Genomic DNA, 12,074 nt, shown 5'->3' with positions numbered 1-12,074 from the left:
CTGCTTGCTTGGTTTGGGCTGGGGTTACATAATGAATCTGGAAGTTAAAACGTTCAAAGAATAAAGCCCAACGTTGTTGCCTCTGATTTAGCTTGCGGGCAGTTCTTAGATGTTCTAGATTCCGATGATCAGTATGGACTTCAATGGGAAATTTGGCCCCTTCTAGCCAATGTCTCCAAGTTTCAAAAGCTGCCTTTATGGCTAATAGTTCTTTTTCCCAAATGGTATAGTTTCTCTCTGGTGCGGTTAGTTGACGAGAATAAAAGGCACAAGGATGAAGGTGATCTCCCACCGGTTGTAGGAGTACAGCTCCAATTGCCACATCAGAGGCGTCCGCTTGCACAACAAAAAGGGTTTCAGGATCTGGATGCTGAAGGATTGGCTGGGACGTGAATAATTTCTTTAGTTGCTGGAACCCTTTCTCTGCTTGATCAGTCCAGCGGAAGGGCTGTTTCCCACGGATGCAGCTGGTGATTGGGTCAGACCAGCGGGCAAAATCTGGAATGAACTTGCGGTAATAGTTCACGAACCCCAAGAATCGCTGCACCTCTTTCTTGTTGGTTGGCGCCCGCCATTCCAATACTGCTGAAACCTTTGCCGGGTCCATGGAGAGCCCTAGAGGCGAGATGCGGTACCCCAGGAAATCTACCTCTTGTAGATCAAAAGCGCATTTTTCCAGCTTGGCATAAAGCCCATGATCCCGCAATCGTTGTAACACCATTTTAACGTGGTTCTCATGTTCTGATTGTGATCTAGAAAACACCAAAAAATCGTCCAGGTAGATGATCAAGAACCGATCTAGATAATCCTGAAAGATGTCATTGACAAAATGCTGGAACGTTGCGGGAGCTCCACATAATCCATAATTCATAACTCGGGACTCGAATAATCCGAATTTAGTCTGGAAGGCGGTCTTCCACTCGTCCCCTTCTCTGATGCGAACTAGGTTATAAGCCCCCCGTAGGTCCAGCTTGGTGTAGACCTTGGCTCCTCGAAGTCGGTCTAGTAGATCCGAGATTAAGGGCAGGGGATAGCTGTTCCGCTTAGTGATATTGTTCAATGCTCTGTAGTCCACCACCAAGCGTAATTCCCCTGACTTCTTCTTCACAAACATCACTGGGGAGGCGGCTGGGGATTGAGAGGGTCTGATGAATCCCTTGCGAAGGTTTGTCTCTATGAATTCCCTGAGAGCTTCTTGCTCCGGTTCAGTCAGGGAGTAGAGATGCCCTCGCGGGATCGGGGCCCCCTCCACCAAGTCAATGGCACAGTCATAAGGTCTATGTGGGGGTAATTTTTCGGCTTCTTTTTCATTGAATACATCCCAATACTCGGAGTACTTCTTTGGCAAGGTGATAATGGGCTCGGTGTCTGTGGCATGGCAGACCTTGGCTACGAGGCAATGGTTTTGGCAGTACCTTGAAGCAAACTGCAGTTCTCTGTTGGACCAGGAGATGCTTGGGTCGTGAAGTGTCAGCCATGGAATCCCCAAAATCACAGGGAAATGGGGAACCTCAGTAACAAAGAAGGAAATCTCTTCCATATGTTCCCTTATCCACATCCTGGTGGGTTCCGACCACTGGCTTACGGGGCCCGTCTTGAGAGGGCGGCCATCGATGGCTTGCACCACACGGGCATTCTTGAAGTCATGATATTGTAATCCCAGAGAGTCGGCATACTCTCTATCAATGAAATTGTTGGTGGCTCCTGAGTCTATCATGGCGTGGATCATGACGGGTCCCCTTTTTGCTGACCATAAGGTGACCACTAGAAGGAACAGGACCCCGGTTGGCGGCTCTTGAATGGGTTTTTTGACCGGGTTGGCGAGCCTCTCTACGCCCGGTCGTTGGCTTCCCCCGCCGGCTGTGTGCCAGCCGTCTCAGACGCCTTCGTCTCCGTGGAGGACGCCGCCGCAAGATGGGCGGCGGGCTTCCCTTTGGCTGGGCACTCTCTGGCGAAGTGGCCCCCATTCCCGCAATACCAACAGAGGTTTAGGCGTTGGCGGCGGGCCTTCTCGGCGGCATCTAATCTGGGACGCACGTTGCCCAACTGCATCGGCACCTCCTCGCTCCCTCTGGGGTATGGGGATGGTGGTGGGGGTCTCCACACTGGACGCGGCTGGACGCTGGCGGGAGCGAGGGGTTTTGCCCCAGCTCTACCGCTCTGGCCTCGTACCCACTGTTTCCTGTTGGCAATCATGACTTCAGCCCATAAACATTGATCAATGAGTGCTTCAAGAGTGTGGGGAGGATCCACCTTGGAGATTTCCTCCAGCATTTCAATGTTGAGACCCTCCCGAAATTGACCTCTGAGGGCTACATCGTTCCAGCCGGTGTTGTGGGCCAGCACTCGGAACTCGGCTATGTACTGAGACATGGGTCTGTCTCCTTGAAAGAGGCGGCGGAGTTTGTGACCGGCTGCCTCCAAATTGTCCTCAATTCCCCAGGTCTCCTTAAGGTGGTCCAAGAAGTGTTGCGCTGATCTTAGGTGTGGAGAGGCTTGGTCGAACAGTGCCGTCGCCCAGTTGGCCGCTGGCCCGTCTAGAAGACTGTAAACCCACGCCACCTTGATGTCTTCTTGGGGAAACTCGGCGGCACGGGCCTCTAGGTAAGCCTGGCACTGGCGGCGGAAAACTTGGACCTTGGAGGCTTCTCCAGAAAACTTGGTTGGCAACGCCATGGCCGGGAGGCGGATTCCACGCTCTCTCAACCCTTTTATTTCTCCATCCTGCGCGTTGAGTCTGTCACGGATGCGGTCCACTTCGTCCTTGCTGATGGTGTAGCTAAGTGGCTGTCCACCCGGCGCGGCTCCGGTAGACATTCTGGCCTTGGTTAATTGGTGCTTATGGGTGCGGAGTCAAACTGTCAAGACCCAGGCTGCAAGGCACCAATAACCATACACAGAGGCCAAAATCTATCTACTATCTTTATTGAAGGAGTATATAAAGTTAATAAAAACAAGTGTAGAAAATAGTCCAGAGTTAGACCTTTCAGGAAAGGTCAAAATTAGTCCAAAGAAGCAACGTCCAATATGAAATATTAAGGTCCAAAGTTGTAATCCAATAACCGAAACACTCACTTGCCAAGCAAGTGAGGGGAGATGACAAGGTCCTTTAGTCCATGAACTTGAGCAAGGCTAGGAATTAAGTTGATACTTGAAAACAAGGCTTGAATCGTGACACAAGGTAACGAGGAACAAGAACAAGGTCCGTGGAATTACTTGGTAAAATCCGTGAAACAAGGCAAGGTTTAGTCCTGGAAGGCGAGGCAAGGTCCGAAGGTAAACAAGGCTGGGAAGCAGGAGCGAAGGCTTGAGAACAAGGACAAGGCTTGAACAGGAACGAGGCTTGGAACGGAGCGCGCTGTCCAGACACAACTCGCTCCGGAGGCTGACGAATTGACTCCGCGAAGTTACTTCGCGGTTAAAACACCTATATAGAGTCTAACTTTCCCGCCGAGAGCAGTTCTCTGGGAACCAGGAACAAAGCTAATCTCTGAGACCAGATGTTTGACTCCTTAAAGATTCTCACGGAAAGCAGGCTTAATTGGCTAAATTCTTAGCAGCTATTCTAGCACTCCTGCGCGAGGCCGCTTCCAAACCTCTCTGTTGTTTACAAAACTCATGGCGAGAAAACACAGGAGATGTAGGCTCAGGGTTTGTTTGACATACTTCTGGAACACAACTCTCTTGCAGGTGCAAGGTTCCCAGATCTGGCTGGGAAGATTCCAGTTCTGACTGGGAAGGTAAAAAACCCAAGTTTTCTTCTTCATCAGGGATCACAATGTCATGAGCAGGACTACAAGGCCCATGAGTCATCACATATATTGGGTCTCGTTTTCCCGCCAACAGAACTCTTTCCCTAGAGAACGAGAAGCGAAACCCAACTCTGTCCAGATGCATGACTCCTTAGAATTTCCCAAGGGAAGCAGACCTAATCAGCCATTTGTTTGGCAGCGATTCTCAGGCTTCTGCGATTAGCCTTCCTGACTCCCCTATCTTTAGAATAATTTTCCCTCCTGGAAAACGGGGGGGAGTTCTGCCCAAGGCCTGTTTGGCTGAATTCTTGAGGGCAAACATCAACATCCTGCAGGTGAAGAGACTCCGGCTCTTGCTGAACCGGTGAAAATCCCATGTTTTCCTCTTCGTCTGCCACAATAGTACTAGGAACAGGACTACAAGGCCCATGAGTCATCACAAGGAATCCCTAACAACATCACCCCCTGTGGCCGGAACCGAGCACAGCCTCCAAAAAAATGATGAAAGATGAAACGCTTATATATATGACTCTATCTGTCTGTTTGTCCTGTTTTCGTCTAATCAGCATTGAATGTTTGCTGGATATGTGTTCTGTGATCCACTCCAAGTCCCCTTTGGGGTGAGAAGGGCATAATATAAATGCTGTAAATAAATAAATAGAGTATCCCCTTTCTTGGTTTAAATTTCCCCTTGATTTCTCAGATATCATGCGAAAAGTCTCTTATTTTTCCTTTTTTGTTGTCAGCTTCTATTCCTCTCGAATTTTAAATATGTTTTGTTAATTGCTGTTATATTGGTTTCTTGTATTTTGTATGAAGTATATGTATTGAATGTTTTTATTATGTGTAAACCACTCTGAGTCCCCACGGGAGATAGAGCGGTATATAAATAAAGTTTGTTATTGTTATTTGTTCTCTTAATCCCTTCACATAAGACATTAAACAATTGCATTTAGGGTTCTGCTATAATTTTAGATTCAAGTTATATTGAATGGTTTTCCCTGAAGTCTTATTGACATAGCAAAAATAATCCAAAGTATAATTGACTAGTAATTCATTTCTGTTTTTGTTACATAAGGACTTTTGAATATTGATTTGTAATTTATTTAGAAGATGAATGGCTACTCTGGAAGACCTCCCAAGAAAGGCAAATTATCATTTATTGGCCAGCAAAGTCTTATTCAGGGAGTCTGGAGAAGTTAAGGACCACAGAAACAGCTTTGCAGGGGACACATGTAGTCTCAGGATTACAGATTATCCAACTCTCATGTGGGAGTTTAATTTTCAATCGTGAGAGGAAACCACTAGATTGTCAACATTACATTTTGAAACATAATGATTGAAGGATGGCAGATAGACCTACCATCAATTGTGTACAATAACACGATTGATGTTTCAAAAATAACAATAACATAAAGTAACATAATACTTTGTGTATCTTAGTTATAGATATTTGTATTCCAAATAAATAGACCTACTAGTCAAGAGTTGACAAGTAGAACATTGCTAAGTTATATCTTAGACCGGAGTAATAAACATGATAGAATTCTAATTTTTATACGTTGCACATACTTCCACTGCTGGTGGAAAAAAAATGCTTTAAAGCTTGTGTTTAGTTCGAGACTTCTTTTACTACCATCAGTGGTTTCTGGATATTGTAGATTACTTTGCTTATATTTGTGAGAACAACTCTGTGTAAAATGTGTGAATAATATAAAGGCTGGTTGTCTTACATCATTAGGTTGGTTTTCATCCATTATGAATTGAATTTAAAATTAAATTATGTGTTTGATCATTTTATTCACTGAAATGTTTTTAAATACTATAACATTCTTTAGTATGGAAACATTTACTTATTTGCATTTTAAAGATTTGCATACTAAAAGATGAACCATTTTTAAATACTATGCAATTTGTATGAGTGGCTGTGTAAAAATACAACTACAAATGTTTTAGAAAACGTTTCCAACCTTAATCTCATACTAAACTTGTTATGTAGGGTATGATATTTATGACAGAATGGTACACAAGGCGATAACTGCTTTTGCAGGTAAATAAATCAAGAAGCAAAGTGGAGGCATACTATAATTGTGCAAGCAATTTCTTGTGCATATACTACAAAGCCATGAAAATTACCCTTATTATGTGCCAAGTAGATGACTTGTCAAACACAAATGTAAAATGCTTTTTAGGTATGTAAAAAGAATAATTTTGCTGTAGTTTCTTTAAAACTTTCTTGTAATTGAAAGGAAAAGGGATGTGATGAGTCCTGTGTGTATTTGTGGGCTTTTATGAACTCCACATTACAGATGAGCCAAATTTGGGATGTGGGAGGGGGTACTTTGTAAAATGATTTACTCCCTTGAAAATAAGTCCCATTTTGTCAATCTTTCATGGAGCAATTAAATGAAATGTTCATCTTCTTTAAAGGGAAAACATAAAAAAATATATTCACATTCCTGAAGGACTAAAAAAATGTTACAAGCTGTCTATAACCCACTTCATCAGACATATGGGCTGTTGCCTTCATTAGTAGAATACTATATGTTTTTAGGTGAGTGGGTTCAGGATTGTAACCCGTGTCAAAGGGGAAATATAAAAAATACATAAGTAGAATTTTATCTTAAAGATGCTCATTTACAAGCAGTAACTGAGTGAAATTACAGCTCAGTTATGAGCTATAATAAAGTTGTATCTATTAACAGAGGCTACCTTTCGCAGTGTGTACATATGACCTTTTCCAACCTCAAGCAAGTGGAAATCTGGGGCATGCATAGCATGCCAGGTTACCTCCTGGAAGAAAGAGGTAGAGTATTGTAGGTGACTGCATTTTCTTGCTGTAAAGTACCTTGATAGTGGATTTAAAATTTGCAGTCTAAAACACAATGTCTAGAATGACCCTATTCTCTGCAAATGCATTAAGAACTTTGATATTGCAACCAAAAATCTCCTTCTGCAGGACATTGCTATTTGAAAAACAAACACAGAAGTTCACATTTCTTTGACCTTCCTCCAAATTTTTTTAACTATAAAAACAAATCTTATCAAAATGGAGGTTATTACTACTTAATGTCATATTTTTGGCTGGGTCCTCAAGTTCCCGTGAAATTATTTTGGTGTTGAGAAGATATGCAATGTGGTAATGAAAATCTCTTTTGCTTTTGCTACTGAAAACATAACAGAATCAAATAACATAAATGCTGGCATGCTCTTTCTCTCTATACTAATAGATTGCTTCAGAGAAAGCGTGAGAAAGTTGAAGAGTTAATTGATCAGTCTTCTGTCAGAGTCAGCCTATACTTACTAGGCAAGGCATATATTTATGGTGATTTCATGTTTGTTTGGTTTCCCACACCTTTTCTATGCCCACATAATTATAATCTGCAGTCATTTTTTTTCTTTCCTAGTTTCCCCACTACATCATTTATTTGATTATGAACAGATAATTGCAAGTGGAGTTACTTTTATATGCTTTATAGATATTGCTAACTTGTTTTTTCTTCCAGTTTAAGACACTCGGTAGGATCTGCAGTTTACTTCTTTTCAATAGAAATGTACTTGAATGAAGTTCCATATATAATTTTTCCATTGCATGAAAGGTACGTGTGTGTACATGCATGAATGAATATTTATGTTTGTGAAATTTATACTTATTCCTCCCTACACAGATCCCTCTATCTTTGGGCATTTATATTGGAGCCAAACCATTGTATCTATAGACATAGAATTGTAATGTGTTTTCATTCTGCAAGCTTTAATCCAGTGTAGAAAGTGGTTTTGACCACAAGAAACTCTCTGTGAGTAAGACCTTTGGTATCAACTCTGGAAGCAGAATTACTGATTTATTTATTTACTGTATTTATATATTGTCTTTCTCGCCTCTGGAGGGATTCAAAGCAGTTTCCAACAAAAGCATGGCAAAATTCAATGCCAAACATGCATGCGAAAAACCAAACAAAAATTAACAATAATGTATAACTATCAATTAAAACTATTTAAACCATATTAAATCATAAAACATAGACAGCATTTAGACATTAAAACATAGAATTAAAACATATTAGTATAAACATTAAAATCACATAATCTAAAATCATTATCCAAAGCAATTCCAATTGTCAATTGCACATGTTCCCTATTTGTTTCTTGTACTGCTCACTAATCAAATGCTTGGTCCCACAGCCATGTCTTTGCTTTTTTTCTAAACAAAGAAAGAGGGAAGGAGTTCCAAAGCCAGGGGGCCACCACTGAGATGGCTCTGTCTCTCGTCCCCACCAACCACACCTACGAGGGAGGTGGGTTTGAGAGCAGGTCCTCCCCAGAAGATCTTAGTCTCCTGGATGGTTCATAGAGAGAGATGTGCTTGAACAGCTAAACCAGACCAGAACTGTTAGGCTTTATAGGCTAAAGCCTGTAAATCAGACTAGCAGATAATAGAGCTGATGTAACGAGGGATTGTGTGTTCCCTCCAGTGAGAAATCTGGCTGCTGCATGTTGGACCACTTGCACTGAATGTTTTCGCCAAACAGACCTATGTATGTATTGCCTGTTCCCAGACTACGGTCTGGATTAGTAATCAACATTGTCTGTCTGTCTGTTTATTTATTTATTTATTTATTTATTTATTTCACCCTCTCCCCCCGGCAAAGGATATAGAATCACTTACAAGGCTAAAACTAGCTAAAACTAAAAACCAGTTTAAAATGTTAAAACAGAAGCTGTTATATGAAAATACAATTACACTTTAAAAAAGAGAAAACTTACTTAAAATATTAATTATAAAGTTAAGTAAAATAAAGTACTCCACAGAAAATACCCTCTGTGGCTATTTAATTCTTAAATATTTGTTTAAGGTTTTTGCCTACTAGCAAAAGGACAGCAAAGAGGTTGTCAGCTTAGCCTCTCATGGAAGTGCTGAAGCTGTTCTCTCCTATGTCCTCACTAGATAGCTTGTGGTGATGTTGGGACTGTGGACCCCACCAGACAGTGCCTCATAGGATGCAGGGCTACTTCTGGTGGGGCTCCATCCTGGGTCCATCTCAGCAGCATGCTCAGAAGAAGCTCTGAGGATACGGATGGTCATTTAACAAGGTGGAGACAGCATGGGAGGAAGCCCGGGCCAGCTGGGAAATGTGGGATGGTAAAGGGATGAATTGGTTACTGCCCCACAGTTTTTCCCACTGCTTCATGCTTTCTGGACCTCCATCTGATGAGGTCCTGAAAGAAAACCCCCTTTTTGCAAGAGACTTATTTTGGCAAGATTCCACACAGGAATATGATCTTTCAGATAATCTGGACCTAAGGACTACATGGGTTATAACCATCAATTTGTCTTTTACCCAAAAATGGACTGGCAGTTGTTGAAATTACATCAACAAATGAGTGATATGTTGCCAGTACTTTGGCCTCAACCAATATTCTGGCTACAGCAGTTTGATGAAGTTTCTAAACAATTTCCAAAGGCAGTCAATACAGAGTGTATTACAATAGTCCAAATGGGATGTAGTCAGGCATGTGTCACTGTAGTCTGATCAAATTCTCCGGGATTGGGCACATTCTCGGAGAACTAATAGAGAACTAATAGAGAATTAATAGAACACTATTAATATTGCAAAACATACTCCTGGCTACCTTTGAAACCTGGACTTCCATGGACAGAGTTGAGTCCAGGAAATTCAGGGGAGTGTACTTTCATCCAATACAAGCTTAATGTCTATTCTTTCGGTTAGCAGTGAGTCCCTCTGTTTTATCTGGATTAAACTTCAAGTTATTCATCCTGTTCCAGTGCATAAGTGACAACTGACACCAGTGCAGCTTGCTTGGAATTAGATGATAAAGAGAGAAAGACTTAGGTTTCAACAACATATCAGTTACTAATCTGTGGAGATTCTAGGCCCTCCTTATCCTTGTGGATGAAAAGCAACAGGAAAAAAGAAGATGTGTGCCTTATTTTATCCCTCTCCTTTCTTTCCCTGTGGCATTATATGAATTGACTCTAAAAGAGGATAAATGACAGTTCCTACAACAATGAAGATCAACCTGCTCTGCTAGGGCCCTATTAAATCCATTCTGGAAAGTGATGCTTCCTGTTCTCCAAAGCCTGAATTCTAAGACAACATGTAGGTTGTGAGGGACTAATTTGACTTTTTCAGTGGCCATTGCACACAAACACAGAAGTGGATATGCACCATCAAAATAAGAGGATAAAAGAAAACACCAACTTACGTACATATGCACAGACTAAAGCAACATGAGAAATACTATAGATAATACAGTACAGTATAGTATTAGAAAATATCAGCTAAGTAGTGAAGGCCACAAACAAGTGGCTAAGCCTTCTGTCCAGATAGAAACAGACTGACCTCTGTAAAAGGCACTATTATTTGAGTACTAAATCTCTGAAAGGTTATAAAAAGACAATAAGCAAGGGGGTGAAAAAAAAGCTTAAGTGACTCCATTTGGCAGTGAAAGTTTAGCAGCAAAATTGCTTGCAAGTTGAGCAATAATATGTGAAAGCAAAAGGCGTTTCCTAACCAAATGGAACTGTCAGAACTGTCTGCATATATTTTTTGTTTAAAACCTTTCTATAGGGCTTATCCTGGAAAGGTGCCATTAATGTAGCTTGTGTTGACTGCATAGGCAGTCTGTGGTTCCATATTTTCGCTTGTAAAAGTCATAAGCCTCAGTTCATTTGTCACAGTGTTTTGCATTTTTCTCCTCTGTGGCGTTCTGAGCTCTCACCCCCCCCCCCCCTTGGGGAAGTTCTATTTTTAGATTTTTAAAACTACATTTCCTCAAATCTCCCAGCTAGCAAAGCCACTGCCGGGGCTCACTGCGAGACAGTAGTAGTAGTTGTTGTGTGCCTTCAAGGGATTTCCAACTTTTGACACACCGAAAGCAAATCTGTTATGGGGTTTTCTTGGCAAAGTATTTTCAGAAATATTTTCATCTATTTTCAGTTGGATGATAATAAGCATTAAATGTTTTTTTTTAATCAAAGCTGATTTCAGGATTGGGTCAATAAAATACTGTCTGGTGGAAGGATTCATTAATGAAAAATGAGTAGAGATCCCTCTTAACATAGGTTTTTGATAATATTATTGGGGTGGCAGGTGCTACAAAAGTGAGTACCTGATAACATGAAATATCAGAATTGAAAATATTTTTTACATGTACAGGTTGAGCATCCCTTGTTCTGAAGGTGCAATTCTATATTTGAAGGCAGTCTGTTTTGGAGAGATTCCAGACATAATGATAGAGTTGATAGTCTATGTGAGTGTGCCAGAAGGCAGGCAGTGTAGGCCTACTGGGCCTACCTCCTTCAGGGCCCAAAGAAGGTGCCTCATAACTTAACTAACTCAGGGCCTCTTGTCCTAAATTTGGCAATGTTCAGGTGGAATCTCCTTTCCTGTAGTCTGAAGCCATTGTTCTGTGTCCTAGTCTCAAAGGCAGCAGAAAACAAGCTTGTTCTCTCCTCCCTATGACTTCCCCTCACATATTTATACATGGCCAACATGTCCCCTCTTAGCCTTCTCTTCTGCAGGCCAAACATGCCTAGCTCGTTAACCTGCTCCTCATAGGGCTTGTTCTTCAGACCCTTGATCATTTTAGTTGCTCTTATCTGGACACATTCTAGCTTGTCAACATCTCCCTTTAACATCTCCCAGAATTGGACACAGTATTCCAGGTGTGGTGTAACCTAGGCAGAACAGAGGAGTAGCATGACTTACCTGGATCTGATACTATACTCCTATTTATGCATGCCAAAATCCCATTGGCCTTTTTAGCTGCCACATGACATTGTTGGCTCATGTTTAACTTGTTGTCCACAAGGACTCCAAGATCTTTTTCACACATACTGCTGTCGAGCCAGGCATCCACCATTCTGTATCTTTGCATTCAATTTTTTCTGCTGAAGTGAAGTATCTTGCATTTGTCCCTGTTGAACTTTATTTTGTTAGTTTTGGCCCATCTCTCTAATCTGATAAGATCATTTTGAATTCTGCTCCTGTCTTCTGGAGTATTGGTTATCCATCCCAATTTGGTGTCATCTGCAGACTTGATGATCATGCCTTCTAACCCTTTGTCTAAGTCATTAAGATGTTGAACAGAACCAGGTCCAGGACTGAACCCTGCAGCACTCCACTCATCACTTCTTTCCAGGATGAAGAGGAAGCATTAGTGAGCACCCTCTTCACTTAACCAATTTCAGATCCACCTAACCATAGTTTTCTCTAGCCCACATTTGACTATTTTTTTGCCAGAAGGTCATGGGGGACCTTGTCAAAGGCCTTACTGAAATCTAAATACCCTATATCCACA

The sequence above is a fragment of the Anolis carolinensis genome, chromosome 2 (genome assembly GCF_035594765.1).
Source record: "Anolis carolinensis isolate JA03-04 chromosome 2, rAnoCar3.1.pri, whole genome shotgun sequence".
Taxonomy (NCBI): domain Eukaryota; kingdom Metazoa; phylum Chordata; class Lepidosauria; order Squamata; family Dactyloidae; genus Anolis; species Anolis carolinensis.
This window is presented reverse-complemented; position numbering follows the sequence as displayed.